The 18,877-nt window shown below is 38.3% G+C and overlaps 1 non-coding gene across 1 annotated transcript; it reads right to left on the reverse strand.

The window, feature by feature from the left end:
* Positions 1-17,900: 17,900 nt before the first annotated feature.
* Positions 17,901-18,006, reverse strand: LOC120266104. The gene has a single exon (XR_005537948.1). It is a non-coding gene; the product is annotated as a small nucleolar RNA R71 (small nucleolar RNA).
* Positions 18,007-18,877: the final 871 nt, after the last annotated feature.

The following is an 18,877-nucleotide window of genomic DNA, read 5'->3' on the forward strand; positions in this document are numbered from 1 at the left end:
GACGTACTTGTGAAAGTTGACAAGGACATATTTCCTGTAGACTTTGTGGTGTTGGATGTTGATGAGAATGCCGAGGTTCCATTGATACTTTGGAGGTTATTCTTGCGCACTTCCGAGGCTCTAATGGGCATGGACGGTGGAAGTTGACATTACGAGTTGGCGATGACAAGTTGACATACTGCCTCGCTAAAGGCATGTGATATTCTCTTGAGTTTGATAATACATTATATTTTCTCTACACTATTGATGAGATAATTAATGAATACATGTAGGAAATGATGTGTCCAGATTCGTTTGAGGGTTTGTTAGACCAAGAAGTGGAGAATGAAGAAGTCTTATCACTTGGTCTAGAGGACAAGGTGCAAGCTACCTCGGGGATCATGAAAAGGATGGTCCAAAAGATGAAACACGCAAGGAGAAGTCACAAGAAGTGCCCAAAGGCTAATGGGGATGTGCAAGTATGAATTAAGGTTGACAAACCCTTGTGTGGTAACATGTTCAATAACTCTTCCTCTACCTTGAAAAATTATGTACATCATGCTTTCAAGTTGTAGGTAAGAGGGTGACTTTCATCTATGAGCCCCCATCAGGTAAGGTCAAGTACGACAAGCTTAGTGATATTAAACAAGCATTTCTTGGAAGGTAACCCAAGTCTTTACTATTTTTCTAGGTTTTAGTTTAGAGTTTGCATGAATAAGAGCTTGAGTGTTGGTGTCTTGATCTTTTACATGCTATTGCTGTATTTTACTCATGGATCATTAGTGTTTTCATGTGAATATCCCTGTGAGTGCCCCTGTGAAGATCCACAGGCCCATGTGGAATTTCCACAGGAGCGTGTGGAACACTTAGCCAAATTTTTTGGGTGGACAGTGAAGCCACATGGACGTGTGGGTGCCCCTGTAGGTCGGGCACATGGGCGTGGGAAATTTTCACATGCCCATGTGGATGCATTTAGAGGCTATCTTGAGAGCACACAGGGACGTGTGTCTACCCTTGTGAGCTCTCTAATGGAGTCATATGGGCATGGGTAATTTTCACACGCCCGTGTGAATGTACAGAATATCAAGAGACGCGATTTTCTTTAAAACACACTTAAGTCTCTTTGATTTATAACTCCCAAAACACTCAAATGTTGCTTCTCTTCACTCTCCCAACCTCTCACTATCTATTTATAGAGATTTTAGGGTATCTTTATGCCGCATTCAAGGTTTTTGAGTTTTATCTCGTCAGTAAGCCCTCTTTCTCTTTTTCTTCGCCAAGTCTTGATTTACTTTGCTTAAACTGGTGATTGTTACTTTTATTTCATGTCTAAATGGTTGATGCGAGCATTTAGAAAGAATTTAGAATGAATTTGTGATGTATTTTTGGGATTTTTACATAGTATTGACGTTTGAGTTTATTTTAACAAATTCTTTTTCAATTCTTGCAGATATGGCATCCAGGACTAAGAAGACGGCCGGCAAGCATCCACGAGAGTCTTATCCCAAGCCGGAGTAGTTAGAATTTGTGATCCCCAAACACCAAGTTCGGTTTGAGCGTCTATCGAAGCTCAAGTTCAGGCAGTCACATTTCTTGGACTTGAGTGCACTCAGAGAGATCTAGAAAGGAAATGAGGTGGCTGACGAGGTTGATGAGCTCCTCTCAGTCAGTAGCTGGGAAAGATTATTGTCTATACAAGAGCCATTGATCCGTATGCTTACTTTCGAGGTGCTCTCTTCGTTTGAGTTCGATCGCTCGTATAGTTGTTTCTCGAGCATCAATACTATACAGTTCAGAGCATTTAGACATCACTACAACATGAGCATCTCCCAGTTCTCAGTCTGGCTTAGACTATATGATAAAGCTTTCACTAATACAGAAGAGTATGCATAGTTACCGACAGATTATCTTGGTAGCTTGACACCTTAGCGCGCATACAGAGCACTGTACGGACAGGGAAAGTAAGAGCATGAAGTCTCTAAGGCGATATGCCTCTCCCGGCCGGCTTACGCTACATCAACGCTGTTCTTAGCTGATCAATGAATGGCCCACGGTGACAGTACACGGCTGTTGAGCCGAGAGTAGTTATTGTACTTGTACTCGATGGTGCAGAGTGAGCAGATTCACATTGGGCACATTGTAGCAGAGTAATTGAGTCATCAGGGGCACTATGCGAGAGTCAGCGTCCTCTTCTTAGTCCCCTGCATTACGAGACTTATCATGGGGATGGGTCTTCTGGACGCCATTCGAGGGGCTGAGAAGATGATTGTACGATCTCCCCTTGGCATAGAGACCATGCGTTTGATGGACATGGTGAGGAGATACAGACCAAGAGTCTACGTGATGATCATGCCCCCACCAGAGATTACCGAGGAAGAGGGAGAGGAAGCAGAAGAGTCTCAGCCTGCATCCAGAGCACATAGAGATAGAGGCATCCCTGCAACACAAGAGCCACCTCCAGTGTGCATCTTCTCCCCGACTCGAGCCCATGATCGTTTTGAGAGGCTCGAGAGCGCTGTGGGGGTGTTACAGGCAGATCTTGATATAACATCTTGATACGACACAGACTGCGAACCATACAGAGGTGATGGCCCGTCTTGATATCCTACAGCAGTTACTTGAGAGGGACGTGACCCCACCGTTCATTATGAGACCTAGAGCTCAACCGACTCTACTAGCATCCCCAGCACCACCACCACCAGCAGCACCAGTAGAGCCAACAGAGTCCTACACCGACGCTTGATGCGTCTTTACTTTTCATTGTCTTTATGTTTTCTGTATTTTATTTCTGCATTATTTTGGACTTGTACTACTCAGAAAGGACTTCCTTCTAAGTTTATATTTTATTTTCCGTTGTTTCAAGTTGTATTTTATTTGGTATCTTTATATACTCGAGTTATTTTGTTTTTGTTGAGCTTCACTAAACCCCCTTGTATATATGTGCAGATGGTCTTCTGAGTCTGAAAATTGAGAAATAGTCATAGATATGGTCATGTTTCTATTCACATGGCCGTGTGTGTGTGCTCCACAACCCATTGGACCACAACTCTCAATGAATTTAGCTCCATCAAACATACCATTAGGAGTTCAGGGGAGTATTGTTTCAATTGCCCATCTCCACACATGTTTTTGATGGTTATACTTTTTATTGTGCTTGCATTCATACATTGAGGGAAATGTACATCTTAAGTGAGTGAGTGTGTGGGTGTGTGTGTGTTGGGGGGGGGGTTTACATTACAAATGTTCTATACTTATGCTTCATTGTTCATGCTCATGTAGACAATGGCGGTTTACCTTAGTTGCAATGTTCGTATTCTTGAGTTTAGGAGAATTTTTAACATTGAATTTTCTCATGCTATAGTTTTACTTAAATTCTTAGGAATTTTTGCCTGATTGACACTTGTTGCACTACTCACTCAATAAACACTGTGGAAACTCAAGTTTGACGTTTAAGGGATTGTTTTAGTTTGTTTCTTGTTTTAATTTCTTTGAAAAAAATATATATATATATAGATATGTTTGTTTGATTGTGCATTGGAGATGGAAAGCGCTACCACCTATGAAGTATGAAGCTACTCTCATAAGTCGGATACTAGTTATGCCCTAATGAGAGAAAGAGCTATTTCATGGGATGAGTGAAAACTACTACCCCGATAGAAACAGCTACCACCTTGGAAGTGTGAAAGCCACCTTAGCGGCAGCTTAGGAAAGGGCTACCTTAGAGGATGTGTAAAGCTAGTACCTTCTCTTTCATTTTTGACCATAAATAAGTCTCTTGCACTTAGAGCTTTGAGGAGTATATGTTAGGTTGACTTGAGTGAGCTTACACACACTTACACAATTTTGGAATGTTGTCCTTTTTTGATTCGAGTTTTTAGCTAGAGCATTGATTTTTTTTGTTATTCGTTGTTGAAATTTTTACTTACTTGTAGAATGCTTCCCTTGTATGCTTTTAGTGAACCTAAAGCCAAGCACTTTCAATTTTCTTTCTTAGATGCTTTAGTGTTTTATTTTTGCTTGAGGACAAGCAAAAGCATAAGTGTGGGGGAGTTTGATAAGTGCTTGTGTACTAGTAATACGAAGTATTTTTTTCTTATATTGAGTATTACTTTTTTCAGATTTTATCACTTATGCATGTGTATTTGTGTTCTTTTGCGCATTTAGGGTTGTGGAGATAAGTGTGGAAGAAAGGAACCAAAAGTAGATCGTTGATGCATATTGTTGATGAAATCTTGGAGTGAGCAAACGCAAACACACAAGTTGTGCTCAAAGACATGTGAGTGTGTGCCAACCTCCATTATGCTCGAGCGAACATGCAAATTGGAGAGGCACAAAGGCAGTCACACTCATGTGTTCTGACATGTGCAATACTAAAAAGATCTTCATCAAATATGACTTTATTGAAGACACAGCATGATCTAGCACATGGATGTGTGCCCATTTATATAGCCTCGATGAAAAGAGTGGATTCGGGAGTATTTTGGTGAAGCACCGTAGTATTTTACTGTAGAAAATTGATGCAGCAAAATTACTGTATCAGTTACTGTTCATAACTCGCAGAAATTCAATTCCTTGAAATTCACATGGGCGTGTGGAAATTCCACACACTTGTGTGGATGCCTGATTCCTGTCCTATTTAAGCTTCGATTTCAGACGTTTTGAGGTATCCTTTTCTCATCTTTTCCCTATCTTTCGAGACGCTCACGGCTAGGGTTTGGAGAGGCTTTGGCTAGGTCTTTGGAGTGGTTCTACGGCCTTTGACACCGCATTTCTTTAGAAGATAGTTATTGGGGGAGCTTTCGTCGGCATTGATTCGGCGAGGTGTGCCCTAGGCTTGATGAGGGAACCCTTGGAGAAGATGAGGCAACTCCACAAGACCATCGATACGGATTACAAGGGGGTTTTACTTATGGATTGCATGCTTTTATATTTGATTTCATTATTGATTGTATCTTGCTCTATGGAGAGCTAAACCCCTAGTGGTTGCTTGGACTTGTAAACCCTAGGATGATTTTGTTTCATTGATCTTTCATTATGTTTCTTTAATTGATGTTTTTAATTGAGGTCCAACTTTGAATGCTTGTTGAATTGATTTTCCCATAGAGTGAAACTAGGATTGAGAATCTATCTTAATAATCCTTATGGATGAGTGACACATCACGAGGGTTAGAAAAAGCTAGGTTGGAGAGGGTGAGTCGAGGGTTAGCTGAACGTCCCCTTTCCCTTCCGATGTAATTTATCCTACCTCCACGTTGCAAGAGTTTTTTACGGTCACAATAGAGTGAAGTGCTAAGAGACAAACTCCACTAGGGCTTAATTGTAACTAGGGGTCTTTCACCTAGCCCAAAGGGTTTGATCTATATTAGAGAATAAGGTTTATCACTTGGAGTCCCCAAATCTTCATGCAACCCCACACAGTGTGAGGCGTCGAGAGTATCCCTTTCGGTCAGGGCATAGTATGAGGGTTAGTCATGTTTGACCTTAAGTTTGGGACCGTGTGTCTTAGGATTTCCATGACTCATTAGACATTAGTTAGGAGACATAATGATTGGTTTTGCACTTGCAACAATAGTCCTAGGGTAAGCAATGTCCGGGTGCCCCATTTTCTATTGATTGCGTCTCCTATTATTTTATTGCGTCTCTTTCTTCTTTACTTTATTTCATTTGAGTTGATATTGTTCACTCCATTCTTAAAACATCCTCACTATATTTAAATAGCAATACTTATGATTCTGAGCACTATTCCTTATAGATACGACTACCCACTCGCCAGGGTACTTTATTACTTTGACAACCCATGCACTTACGGTACACACACGCAAGGGGTGTGTCAATTGTTTGCTAGAGGATTGATTGTTTTTTCTAGTGTTTTATTTCTCCATGACTTTATAATTTTATTCTTGTACCCTCTTGGTGAACCTAAGGCCAAGCACTTCTCTTTTATTTTCATTAGTTTAATATTTAATTTTGCTTGAGGACAAGCAAAGGCTTAAGTGTGGAGGAGTTTGATAAGTGCTTGAGTAGACATATTTTTCTATATGTTTTATATGCATTGAGCATCATTCTTAACATGGTTTATGTCTCATATTGTGTATTTAGTATTCTTTTGTGCAATTAGGTAGACAATTCCTTGAAGAGTCAAAAGGAAACAAAGATAGACTGTAAAAAAACATTGTTGGAAGTTCTTGTTCAATTCAAGGACCAAGACACAAGAGGAGTTCATGAGCGTGGAGATGTGTGCGAACTTCCAAGGAGATTCAAGCCAATTTGCTAGTTGGAAGGGCACAAAGGCAGTCACATCTTCATGCTCCTTCTCTTTATGAAGAATGCAAGACTTTTCATATGTTGATCGATGAAGAAAAGTCTTATAACCTACCGCATGGATGTGTGCACAACCATGTGACCTCAAGAGAAGAGTGTTTGCACCGTGGTTGTGAAGAGTACTATAGCTAAGTAATGTAGCAAAACACTGCATCATTTTATTGTAGCAGTACTGTAGTAGAATTATTGTTCATGCGACCGCATGGAAATTCCTGTAGGCCATGTGGGCACATGAAGAAATACACACGGGTGTATGAGGGCACATGATAGCCACCTTTTTTTGTCTATAAATAGGTCATTTGCCCTATCTTTGGAGACTTTTTGCGGGCTTTTGGCGAGCACTTAGAGACAAAGCGACTAGGGTTTTAGAGAAGGTCTTTGGCGATATTGGGGGACGTTCTACACCAACTTTGATTGATCTTCTCTCCATCATAGCATCGAGGGGCATTCAGCAACCTAGCTTCGGAGGAGGATTTATTAAGATGTTGAGCGACCTATCAAGGCCATCATCCTGAATTTAAGAGGGTTTTTCTTTATGGTTTACATTGCTATTCATTATTTTAAAAATTGTTTTGTAACTTGCCCCATGGAGGGCTAAATCCTAGTAGGTATTTGGGCATGTTAACCCTAGGATCTATTCTTTTGTATTGATTTGCTTTGTGTTTCTATTAAATCAGAGTTGATTTGAGTTTTAACCTTGTGTTTTCATGACTTGAATGTTTTATTGATCTTTGTGATTGATTTATTATATATGGGTTGTTACTTTGATGAGGGAGGTCTCCATTAGAGTTAGAACTTCAAGATTAAAGAGGGTTGAGAGGGTGAGTTATGAGAAAGTGGAGTGTCCCCTATCCTTTCTGATGAGTGTTTACTATCTCCGTATTCCCTAGATTCTATGCAACCATATTTGGTATGAGGCATGAGATTGATAGATTTCTCCGCTGGGACCTTGTAGGTGGTTAGGGATCTTTCGCCTAGAAATAGAGTTGGATCTATCTTTAGGAATCGGTTTCACTCCTAGGTATCTCTAGAGCTTAGTGCGATCACATGGGGTGTGAGGTGTTGAGATTGAGTGATTTCTCTATCGAGACCTTATAGGGGACTAATACTAATGGCTTGGAGGCAAGGGCCGATTGTTCTTGGATTACCTCAACTCATTAGACTCGGTTTAGAAGCATTTAGCAAATCTTGAGCTTCATCTTAGATCCTAGGGAAAGCATTGCCTAGGTACCTCACCTTTATTGATTGAGATCTCCTTTACTTTCTATCTTTCCCATTAGCTTGCTTATTAATTTTCTTGCAATTAGTTTGTCTCATCACATCCATTGATTTCGACTAGATAACTAAGAATTGGTTACTACTAATACTTCCGTTCCCTATGGATTCGACTACCCACTCACCGAGGTAATTATTACTTTGATGCCAGTGCACTTGCGGTTCACATGCAATTCAGATACGTGTCAGCAGTCTCTTTGAGAATTGAGATATTATTATTATTATTATTGGGTAAATTTTGAGAGGTCACCAAACTATGGTGTTTTCTCATTTTGGGATTCCAAACTTCAATTTGAATCATAATGGTGACCAAACTTCAATGTTATTTCACTGGCAGGTCACCTGAAAGATTCCAATCCATTTTAATTATGTGGATGCTAGAAATACCCTGTCAGCACATACATGACATGCTGTTTGATCTGCTGGCAATTCCATCTCAATGAATATACCAGGTCACTTCATGTTTTTCATGTCATTTGACACAACCCTTGAGTATTCACAAGTGCATTGGTCATCTCGTAATAAAGCATACCTCATTATCTAGCCTAAGCAATGGAGTGAGATGATCAAATTCGCAAGAAAGTAAACAAGGAAAGAATAGTAGGTAATAAAAGATGTAAAGAGGAATCAGTCAAGATAAATAGGGTACTTGGACAATGTTCCCTTTAGAATATTATGATAATGTTAGATTAATATTGTGCTTCCTAAATTAGTATGGTTGAGTCATGGAAATCCAAAGAAACACTAGTCCCTAAACCTAGGCAACAGATGATTAGTGTCCTACAAGATCCCGACGGAGAGTTCTCTTGGTGCCTCACACCATATTTGACTGCTTGGAGTTCTATGGGTATCAAATGATAAAATTGATTCCATAAAATAGATCAAACCCCAGACTTACTTGAAAGATCTCTAATCTAATACGAGGACTTGGCGGCAAATTCTCTCGAGGAAGGGCTCAACCGTGGAGATGACTATTAACTAGGAGATTCAGAGGGAGGGGGAGGAAGTCCTAACATACTATGAGTACCCTTGTGCAAAACGCTATCTCATCCTGCACTCTTTCCAATATTTGAATTGGAGATTCATATGAAGTTAGGGTTTGTAGGTGTTAATTTGTTTGATTTTGAATGAATGACATGATACCCACATTCATTGAGATTTAATTTTTTTTTAAAAAAAACTAATGTTAGATAATTCATAAGTTGTACTCAATGTTTTGGTGGAAGTATGATTAATATGTGTTGTAGTAATGATCAGCTCGTATTGTTTAGAGGTCATGAACATTAATCTTCAACTAAATATCCTTCAAGTTAAAACTCATGGAATAGAATAGACATGAGCAATCTCTCTCTCTCTCTCTCTCTTCCCCCCCACCCCGCTCTCATTTGTGAAAAAAAAAACAAAAACAAAAATTCTTAGGGATATACGTGGCACAATACTATGTGCATGTCTGGATGATGTCAAATATAGAGTAGCAATAATGTGTAGTTCTACTTTGCCTTCATTGCAAATGCTTATTTTACATGTTCTTAATTTGCATAGAATTTGTCTTCCATGTGACCAACAAAAAAATATGCAAAATTTTCAACCGGTAATACATGACAAATTTTAATAAACTAGCATCATTCTCGATGAAACAAAGGTACAAATGAGATGATAGTGAATTGTAAGAAAGAATTCATAAGGCTGCAAAAAACATCAAGTTAAGCTATAAATGGCTAGAAATAAAAGGCTAATTCAATAACAATTATACCCAAACAGTATCATCCTTCTACAACTACAAGTGAATGTGATTGATGCTTGAAATTGTTTTAGAACATCTTGAAATTTTGATTTACTTGTCTTTGATGGTTTCTATTAATTTCCTGCATGAACATCTTCAATTTTTCTACGTCCTTAATGCTTCAAGTTAATTTATTGAATTGATTTCATGCATTATTTTACTTGTTTTTATGCTATGTGAATTAATTTCATTGCCTTTGGTGGTTTAAATTAATTTGCTTGATGGTTGTACTTGTCAAGATGACATGGGATTTAATTTGTCATTGTTGCAATTATTTTCTTTGATGTTCTATGTGTCGACAATGCTTCAAGTTAATTTATTGAGTTAATTCTTGCATGATTTTAGTTCTTGATATGCCATGTGAATTAATTTAACTATGTTTGGTGGTTAGAATTAATTTGCTTGATGGTTGTACATGTAATTGCAAATTAGTTCTTAATATGCCATGTGAATCAATTTATTGAATTACTTTTACCCATTTATTTACATTACTAATTGCATAATTATTCACAATATGACTACATTATATAAGAGGTGTAAAAGAAGATATGGTAGGTTATGTAGATTATTGCTGTGCAGATCAAATGTCTAAACTAGAGCTCATTTACTTGGCTACAGAATTTAGGTTAGATGTTGAAGGTTGTAGTGTTTGGTGGTTAGATGTAGCCGATGAGGAAAAAGGATTGAAAGAGATAAAAACTGATTTAGATGCCTTGTTAATGGCTTTGTCTATAAGGTTTTGTAAAGAAGTTTGTCTGTACATTAAAATTGCAAATACTATTTGTGTCCTTGGAGGATTTCATAGTGGTTACAATGATGAGGATGCAGGAATGGAACAAGTTAGTAGGGTTGGGTTATTAAAAGCTACAGAGGAAGACAAAGAAGTTGTAAAGGATGGTGATTTAAAATTACTAGGGGGACAAGGTGAGGGAAAAACAAGGGACGAGGAGAATGATTTCCTTGATTCAGATTATAGTTTTAATGGGGGAAAAGATAAAGAAGATGTGGACAATGAAGCAAGGGCTATAGCTGAGATAGAAATACAAGGAGAACTTTTAGGAATAGGTAATGAATCCGATGTGGAGTCTGATTATGCAAGGTTAGAAGTGTTACACTCATGCACTCGACAGATGAGGAGGAATTATTGACTGCTAAGCCTAGATATGTTGAGTTTAATGATGAGGTTGATATGAAAAACCCACAATTTAGGATTGGAATAAAATTTAGGAGCTTCAAAGAGTTTAAGGAGGCTGTGAAGAATTATGGGATTAAGAACCGGTATGTGATGAACTTCAAGCCCAATGACACACACAAATATGAAATAAAATAAAAAAATGCGAAGCATTCTACAAGAAAAATTGTCCCTTGTACCTATGGGCTTCACTTATGGTCTGAGATAGGAACACGATACAAATTAAGATAGGAGTTTTGGAACATGAGTGTGCAAGAGGCCATGTTCATAGACAACAATGTTGACTGAATAACAAAGGCTTATCTAGTGCAATTTAGGGAAGATCTATCTTAGAAAATTGTTGGCATCATTCTAGCTATAAAAGCAACTAGGAAATTGATATTAGTAGATTAAAAGCTTATAAGGCTAAGTGTATTGGATAAATGTAAGTTAAGATGATTTTTATCTTATATGTGCTATTGTCATTAGGTTTGCATAATAATAGACATGGAAACTAACCTTCATACATTTTTTTTTTCATTTCTTCCCTTCGTAATCAAGGCTCATAGATAGTGATGAGAAGTCCCAAATGGTTAGGTTGTAGCGACTAATGCCATACTGAGCTAGGAACCGATGAAGACCCATCCTAATTCACCTATAATTGTGAGCTATAATGACGAAGAAGTCTTTAAATCATTGTATGTGTGCCTGTCTCCACTGAGAGTAGGATTCTTGACAGGGGTGAAGACATTTGATTTCCACGGATGGATGTTTCTTGAAGAGGCTTTTATGTAGGGGCAACTATTGTGTACTGTTGGGTTAGATGCAAATGATTGCATTTATCTCATTTCTTGGGCCATGGTGAGTAAGGAGAACAATGACAACTAGAAGTGGATCTCGGAGGTGAGCGACCTGAACCAAACCTATTTTAATTCATTACATGTGTTCAGACTTATATCATTGTGTTATGATTTTTCCTTAGGTGTTGACTCAAGATTTGAAGCAATGGCCTTTCATGTTTAACAGACAAAAGATGGGGGAACAATCTAGGCTCTACTATTTAATTTATGTGCTATTAATCCTTGCGTAATTCACTTTATGTTCTGTCAATGATTGCTTAACAAATTTATGATATTCTAATGGTTGATTAACTTAATTTATGTTCTACGAGTCCTTGCTTAGTTAAATTATGTAGGTCTAATCCTTGCCTATTTTCATTTGTGTTATGTTATTAAATTTATGTTATGTTGACCCTTGCTTCAAGTACTTCAATTTATGAAATGTTGTTTAATTTATGTTCTATTGATCCTATCTTATGCTATTAAATTTAAGTTCTATTGATTCTTTCTTATGCTATTAAATTTATGTCAAGTTAATCCTTGCCTAAATTAATTCAGTTTATGATATGTGACATGCCTTAATATGCGTGTAAACCGCAAGTGCACGGGTGTCGAAGTAATAATTACCCTGGTGAGTGGGTAGTCGAATCCAAAGGGAACTGAAGTATTAGTATTAACCAATTCTTAGTTATCTAGTCGAAATCAATGGATGTGATGAAATGAACTAATTGCAAAAGAATTAATAAACAAGCAAATGAGCAAGAAAACAAGTAAAGGAGATCTCAATCAATAAAGGTGAGGTACCCGGACAATGCTCCCCCTAGGATCTAACATGAAGCTCATGATTCACTAAATGCTTCTAAACCAAGTCTAATGAGTCGAGGTAATCCAAGAACTACCGGCCCTTGCCTCCAAATAACCGGTACTAGTACCCTACAAGGTCCCGGCGGAGAAATCGCTCAATCTCAATACCTCACACCCCATATGACCGCAATACGGTCTAGGGACATGTAAGAGTGAAACCGATTCCTAAAGATAGATCCCACCCTAATTCCCGGCGAAGGATCTCTAACCCCCTACAAGGTCCCGGTGGAGAAATCTCTCAATCTCACTCCTCACACCAAATATGGTTGCATAGAGTTTAGGGAATACGGAGATAGAAAACACTCAATCAGAAGGGAAAGGGAAGACTCCACTATCTCATGACTCACCCTCTCAACCCTCTTTAACCTTGAAGTTCTAACTCTAATGGAGACCTCTCTCACATCAAAGTAACAATTCATGCGAATCTAATCAACAACAAGGATTAATTAAACAAGTAAGCAATGGGAACACAAGATTAAAACTCAAATCAACTTGGATTTAATAGAAACATAAAGCAAATTATTACAAAAACATAGATCCTAGTGTTCACATGCCCAAATATCTACTAAGGTTTAGCCCTCCATGGAGCAAATTACAAAACAATGATTAATACAATGAAAAGCAATGAAAACTGATAAGTTCTTGTGCGATATGAATGCGAAGTGTTCATTCCTTATGTTGAGCATCACTTTTCTCAGGTTTTTACACTAATATGTGTGTTTCTATGTTACTTTTATGCAGATAGGGTTGTGAGGCCGAGTATGAAGGAAATAGGCCAATGTGGATCATAATGTACCTATTTTGGAGGGAATCTTGCTAAGGTTCAAACGCGGAGACCTAGGTAAGGTGTGAGATGCTAGAGTGTGTGCCAACCTCCTCGTATTTGAATGAGCACATTCATTTGGAGGGGCACAAAGGCAGTCACACTCGAGCATTCCGACTTATGCACATAAGAACAAGAGCTCCACCAACATGTATATCAATGAAGAAGCGAGTGATTCACGACGTAAACGTGTGCCCGTTTGCGTTACCTCGATGAAAGTATGGAATTGGGAAGGTATTCAGGTCGAGGACTGTAGTAGATCATTGTAGCATATACTGTAGCAATACTGTTCACAGCCGGCCGAGAAATCAGAGAAACAGAGAATCCACATGGGCGTGTGGAAATTATTCACGCCCGTGTGGAAATTCCGCACGGGTGCGTGTAGCGTCCACGCCCGTGGAGTCGCCCGATTCCAGCCCAATTTAAAGCCGTTTCAGCCCCGATTTTGGTATTCTTTTCTCCATCTTTTCCCCAACTTGTGAGAGGGCTTCGGCTAGGGTTTCGAGGGGTATTGGCTAAGGTTTTGGAGAGGTTCTATGGCTCTAACATACTGATTCCATTAGGAAGAAGGTTGGTAGGGGAGCTTCGATCGAGGCGTATCCTATACCGGACGAAGGAATCCTTGGACGACGAGTAGAGGACTTTCCACAAGACCATCGACACGACCATCGAGGGGGTTTCTTTATGGATTCATTGCTTTTACATTCTATTTCTTTGATTGTACTTAGCTCCATGGAGAACTAAACCCCTAGTGGGTACTTGGATGATTGTGAACCCTTGGATGTATTCGTTTCATTGAACTTCTTTATTATGCTTTCAATAAATTGATGTTTATTGTGAGTTCCAAGTTTGAATGCTTGATTGCATGAACATTTCCTCTAGAGTGACACTAGGGTTGAGACTTCTTGTTGGTAACGTTGTGAGTGAGTGACACACCACGAGCGTTAGACAAAGCTAGGTTGGAGAGGGTTGAGAGGGTGAGTCGAGAGGTAAAGGAGCGTCCCCTTTCCGCTCCAACGTGATAGATTCTACCTCCGTTCCTCTAGTTCTTTGCGGCCATAATAGAGTGAATAGTCTAAGGGATGAACCTCCACTGGGGCCTTGTTGCGCGTGCAATGGAGTGAAGCGTTGAGGTGATCTTAGTATCTAGGGCTTAATTGTGGCTAGGGACCTTCCGCCTGGACCAAAGGGTTAGGTCTAAATATAGGAAGAGATTTATCACTTGGAATCCCTAGAGCTCATTGCAACTCTATGCGAGTGCGAGGTGTTGAGATTGTTCGATTTCTCCTCCGGGACATGTATAGAGTTAGGCATAGTTGACCTTAGATTTGGGACTATGTATGTAAGGATTTCCACGATTCACCATTGCATTGATTAGGAAGCATAATTGAGGGTTCTTGCACTTGAAACGATTATCCTAGGTGAAGCATTATCCGAGTACCCCATCTTTATCGATTGCCTTACCCTCTTCTTTACTTTTGCTCTCTTACTTGTTGATTTTATTGTTGAGAATTAAATCATTTCCACACTTATCACTGTTGATATTCCACATAGCTAAGAATCGAATTAAGTGTCTTTACTCCCTACTCCATGTGGATTCGACCCTGCTCACCCGGGATTATTACTTCGACAAACCGGTGCACTTGCGGGATATACGCAAGCGGACCTTGTCAAAAACCATGAAGTAAAACCCCCTTAAATTCGTGATGATGGCCTTGATGGGTCGCCCAACGTCTTGAAGAATGCTTATCCGAAGCTAGGTCGCCGAAGGCTCCCTCTATGCTATGACGGAGAGAAGATCGATCAAAGTTGGTGATGAACGTCCCCCAATATCGCCAAAGACCTCCTCCAAAACCCTAGCTGCCTTGCCTTCAAAGTGCTCGACAAAACCCTTGCCAAAAGTCTCTCAAAAATAAGGCAAACGGCCTATTTAAAGCCAAAAACTATGCCTGTCACGTGCCCTAACACGCCCGTGTGGATTTTCCAGGTGGCCGCGTGGGCTGCAGGAATTTCCACGCGGGTGAGTAAACAGTAATTTGCTACAGTACCGCTACAGTGAAATTTCTACAGTGTTTTCACAAAACGCGGTCCAAACACTCTTCTCTTGAGGCCACATGTCCGGGCACACGTCCATGTGGTAGGCTATAAAACATTTCTTCATCGATGTATCTTTGAGAGGTCTTGCAATCTTCACAAAGAGAAAGAACATGAAGATGTGGCTGCCTTTGTGCCCTTCCAACCAGTGAATTGACTTGAATCTTCTTGAAAGTTGGCACACATCTCCACGTTTATGAACTCCTCTCGTGTCTTGGTCCTTGAATTGAACAAGAACTCCCAACATTGTGTCTTTATAGCCTATCTTTGCTTCCTTTTTACTCTTCACGGCATTCACAACCTATATGCATAAAAGAACACCAAATACACAATATGAGACATAAACCATAGTAAAAATGATGCTCAATGCATGTAACACATATATAAAAATATGTCTACTCAAGCATTTATCAATATTCTATTGAACTTATGTTCTACTAATCCTATCTTATGTTCACCCTTGCCTAAATTAATTCAGTTTATGATATGCTATTGAATTTATGTTCTGCTACTCCTATCTTATGTTATTAAATTTATGTTATGTTAACCCTTGTTGTTGATCCTATCTTTTTCAATTAACTTTATGTTTTGTTAACCCTTGCTTAAATTAATTCAATTTATCCTATGCATTTAATTTGTGTTATGGTATTGATCCTATGATGCTTAAATTAATTCAATTTATGAGATGCTGTTGAGTTTATGTTATGGTATAAAATTTATGATCTGGTACAAATATATTCTGTTAAACCTATTCCTTCATTTACCTTTAATTGGTTATAAGTGGTTGATAAGTAGTAAATTAGATTATATTTTTAATATATTTAGGTTTCATTTCTTAGTCAGTCTTGAATCTTTCCTTGTGTTTTTAATTGAATTTTACTGTTCTAGTTCAATTTAATCTCTTTATCAGTTTACATGCAGAGAAGTGGAGTTCAGCCTTTAATTAAAATGCGGGTGACTTGTTGCAGCTGCCACACCCTTGGATCATGATGCAAAAATTCAAAAGACTAAAACCCTAGAAGAAGCACAACCACCCGTATAAGCTAACATAGTAGTGGATCTTTGATGCCACCACAAACCTAATTTAACCCCCCTTCATATAAGGTCAAGAAAAGGATTTTAAAAGATATTTGGCTATGAGAACAAGAATATGATTTCTCTAAGGGCTTGGGATCATAAAAAACTATCAAAAATGTGAAAAAGGAGAAAGGTCAAGGGAGAGATTCATCAATCTACAAGAACATCATGGGTGGAGGATCAAGAGTTTCTTGTTTCTATTCCTTTGATGTATTCCATGTTTTGATCTATGATTGATATGAACCTTGTAGCTTATAAATCAAACATGAGCGAGTAGATCTTTTATTCTAGTGTTAGGAGTAGCCCAATGTTTAGATAATTGATGATGTATCGACATCTATATTTTCATATTAATGTTTATTTGCTTTTGATTAAATTTGATGGTATTTAATGCTTGTGAATGAGTTGAGCCCCTTATATTTGTATAATTTTAGATATCAAAGGAAAGATTGAAAGGTGAACTAAGGTGAACTAGGCCAAAAAGAGTTTGGAATCTGAATGTCCTTCCTAAGCATTCCTTTTGTGTCTTAGAAGCGATCCTTGGAATTACAAAGAAGGGGCATTAAAATCCTGGTTCTATATTAGTCAGCTGAGGAAGATTGTGTTGGAAACCCTAGAATTGAACCTGAAAACCTAGATAATGAATTTTTTAAGGATTATTGGATGTTATAGAACATAAATGATCTAATTAGATTTAATTACCATGAAAGTACGAATTGTTCTAAGTTAGATATCTCACTATATTCTAAAAAGAAATTGTGAGTTTCCTAGGATATTCCATCTTCAAAATAATTAAACTTTACCAAAAAAGAGTCAAAATGAAATCTTTTATCTATCATTGTGGTAAACCTTAATCAAAGAAGCCCTTGCGATCCGAATTAATCACTCAAGCCATTGGTAACCTTAATTGTGTTAATTTTACTTTTCATTACTTATTATTTTTACAATTCATATACGTATCAATTCACCTAAATAACCCTAATTGCAAGAAATTTGTAGTTAGCAACAAAGCCCATGCGGGAATGATATTTTATTTACTTCTTGAACGACCTATTTGCTTGCGGTACACATCAAGTGTTTAGTACCATTGCCAAGTACTTGCTTGTTGATATTGATTAAATTTGCAATTTGGTCAGATTAAAAATTTTATTTTTCTTTGCATGAGGTTATTCCTTGTATGCTAAGATCGAGAGGTCTTGATAACCTTGTGGAGTTAGATCCTGATCTTGCATGAACCTTTCAAACTAGAAGACACTATCAGAGGAGAATGAAAGCTCAAGAATCACAGCCCTTAATCATGGAAGATAATAATAGAATTTTAAGGGACTTTACCACACCTAATGTTTAAGGATTGCACTCAAGCATTACAAGAACAACAGTTGAAGCAAATAACTTCAAATTGAAACCCGCACTCCTCTCCATCGTTCAACAAAATCAGTTTGGGGGCTCACCGATAGAAGATCCCAATTTGCATCTTTCAATATTTTTAGAGTATTGTGACACTTTGAAGCTTAGTGGAGTCCCTACAGATGTTATCTAGGCCAAGGTTGCTTCCTTTCTCCTTAAAGAATAGAGAGACATGGTTGTGTTCACTTCCTACGGGATCCATTACAACATGGGATCAGTTACTACAAGCTTTCCTAGCCACATAATTCCCTCCAAGCAAGATGGCTCAGCTTAGTAATCAGATTACTAATTTTGTTCAAACGAATAGAGATTCTTTGTGTGACGACTAGGATAGATTTAAAGAATTATTGAGGTTGTGTCCCCATCATTAACTCACAAAATGCTTATTGGTGCAGACCTTCTACAATGGCTTAATTATAACACCAGGATTACAATGGATGCTACTTCATGAGGAGTGTTGTTGAAAAAGAGTGTGGATAAGGCCTATGATTTGTTTAAAACATAGCTCTTAAACATTATCAATAGTCTAATGAAAGAGCTACTCAAAAGAAGGTTCCAATGAAATACGATGCAGATGCTTTGGACCTCATCGCTACAAAAGTAGATGCCTTAAGTAAAAAAGTTAATATGATCAGCATAAATGCACTTGGTTTTATTCCTTCTAATGTGTCTTGTAATATTTGTGGAGATGTTCGTTATACAGGTAGTAAGTGCCAATTGGGAATTTTCAACCCACGAGAACCATTGATGAAGCAAGCCAACTATGTTAGAAATTTCAATCAAAAGCCACAGAGTGATCCCTTTTCAAATATCTATGACCCTGGTTGGCGGAATCATCTGAATCTTTCATATAGAAACCCCAAGGGTTAAGAAGGTCTCAACAATTTGAGACAACCTCTAGGATTTCAACCAAGACCTACCAATCCCTCACTAAAATTTGGAATCTCTCCTTGAGAACTTTGTAGTAGCTCAAGAAAAATAGAATAAGGAGTTTAAGCAATAAGGTTAAGCCATGAATGAGACAATAAGATAGTTAACATCTAAAGTTGATTCGTTGGCTATTCACGATAAGATGCTTGAAACTTAAATTGGTCTGGAGGCAAGCTCTTCTTCAAGAACTCAAGGGATGTTCCTAGGAAAACCAGAAATTAACCCAAACAAACATTGCAATGCCGTGGCATTAAGGAGTGGCAAACAGTTGGAGGAACCAAAAACTCAAAAAGAAGTTGTTTTGATTGATGAAG

This window comes from Dioscorea cayenensis, chromosome 7 (assembly GCF_009730915.1).
Source record: "Dioscorea cayenensis subsp. rotundata cultivar TDr96_F1 chromosome 7, TDr96_F1_v2_PseudoChromosome.rev07_lg8_w22 25.fasta, whole genome shotgun sequence".
Classification (NCBI taxonomy): Eukaryota; Viridiplantae; Streptophyta; class Magnoliopsida; order Dioscoreales; family Dioscoreaceae; genus Dioscorea; species Dioscorea cayenensis.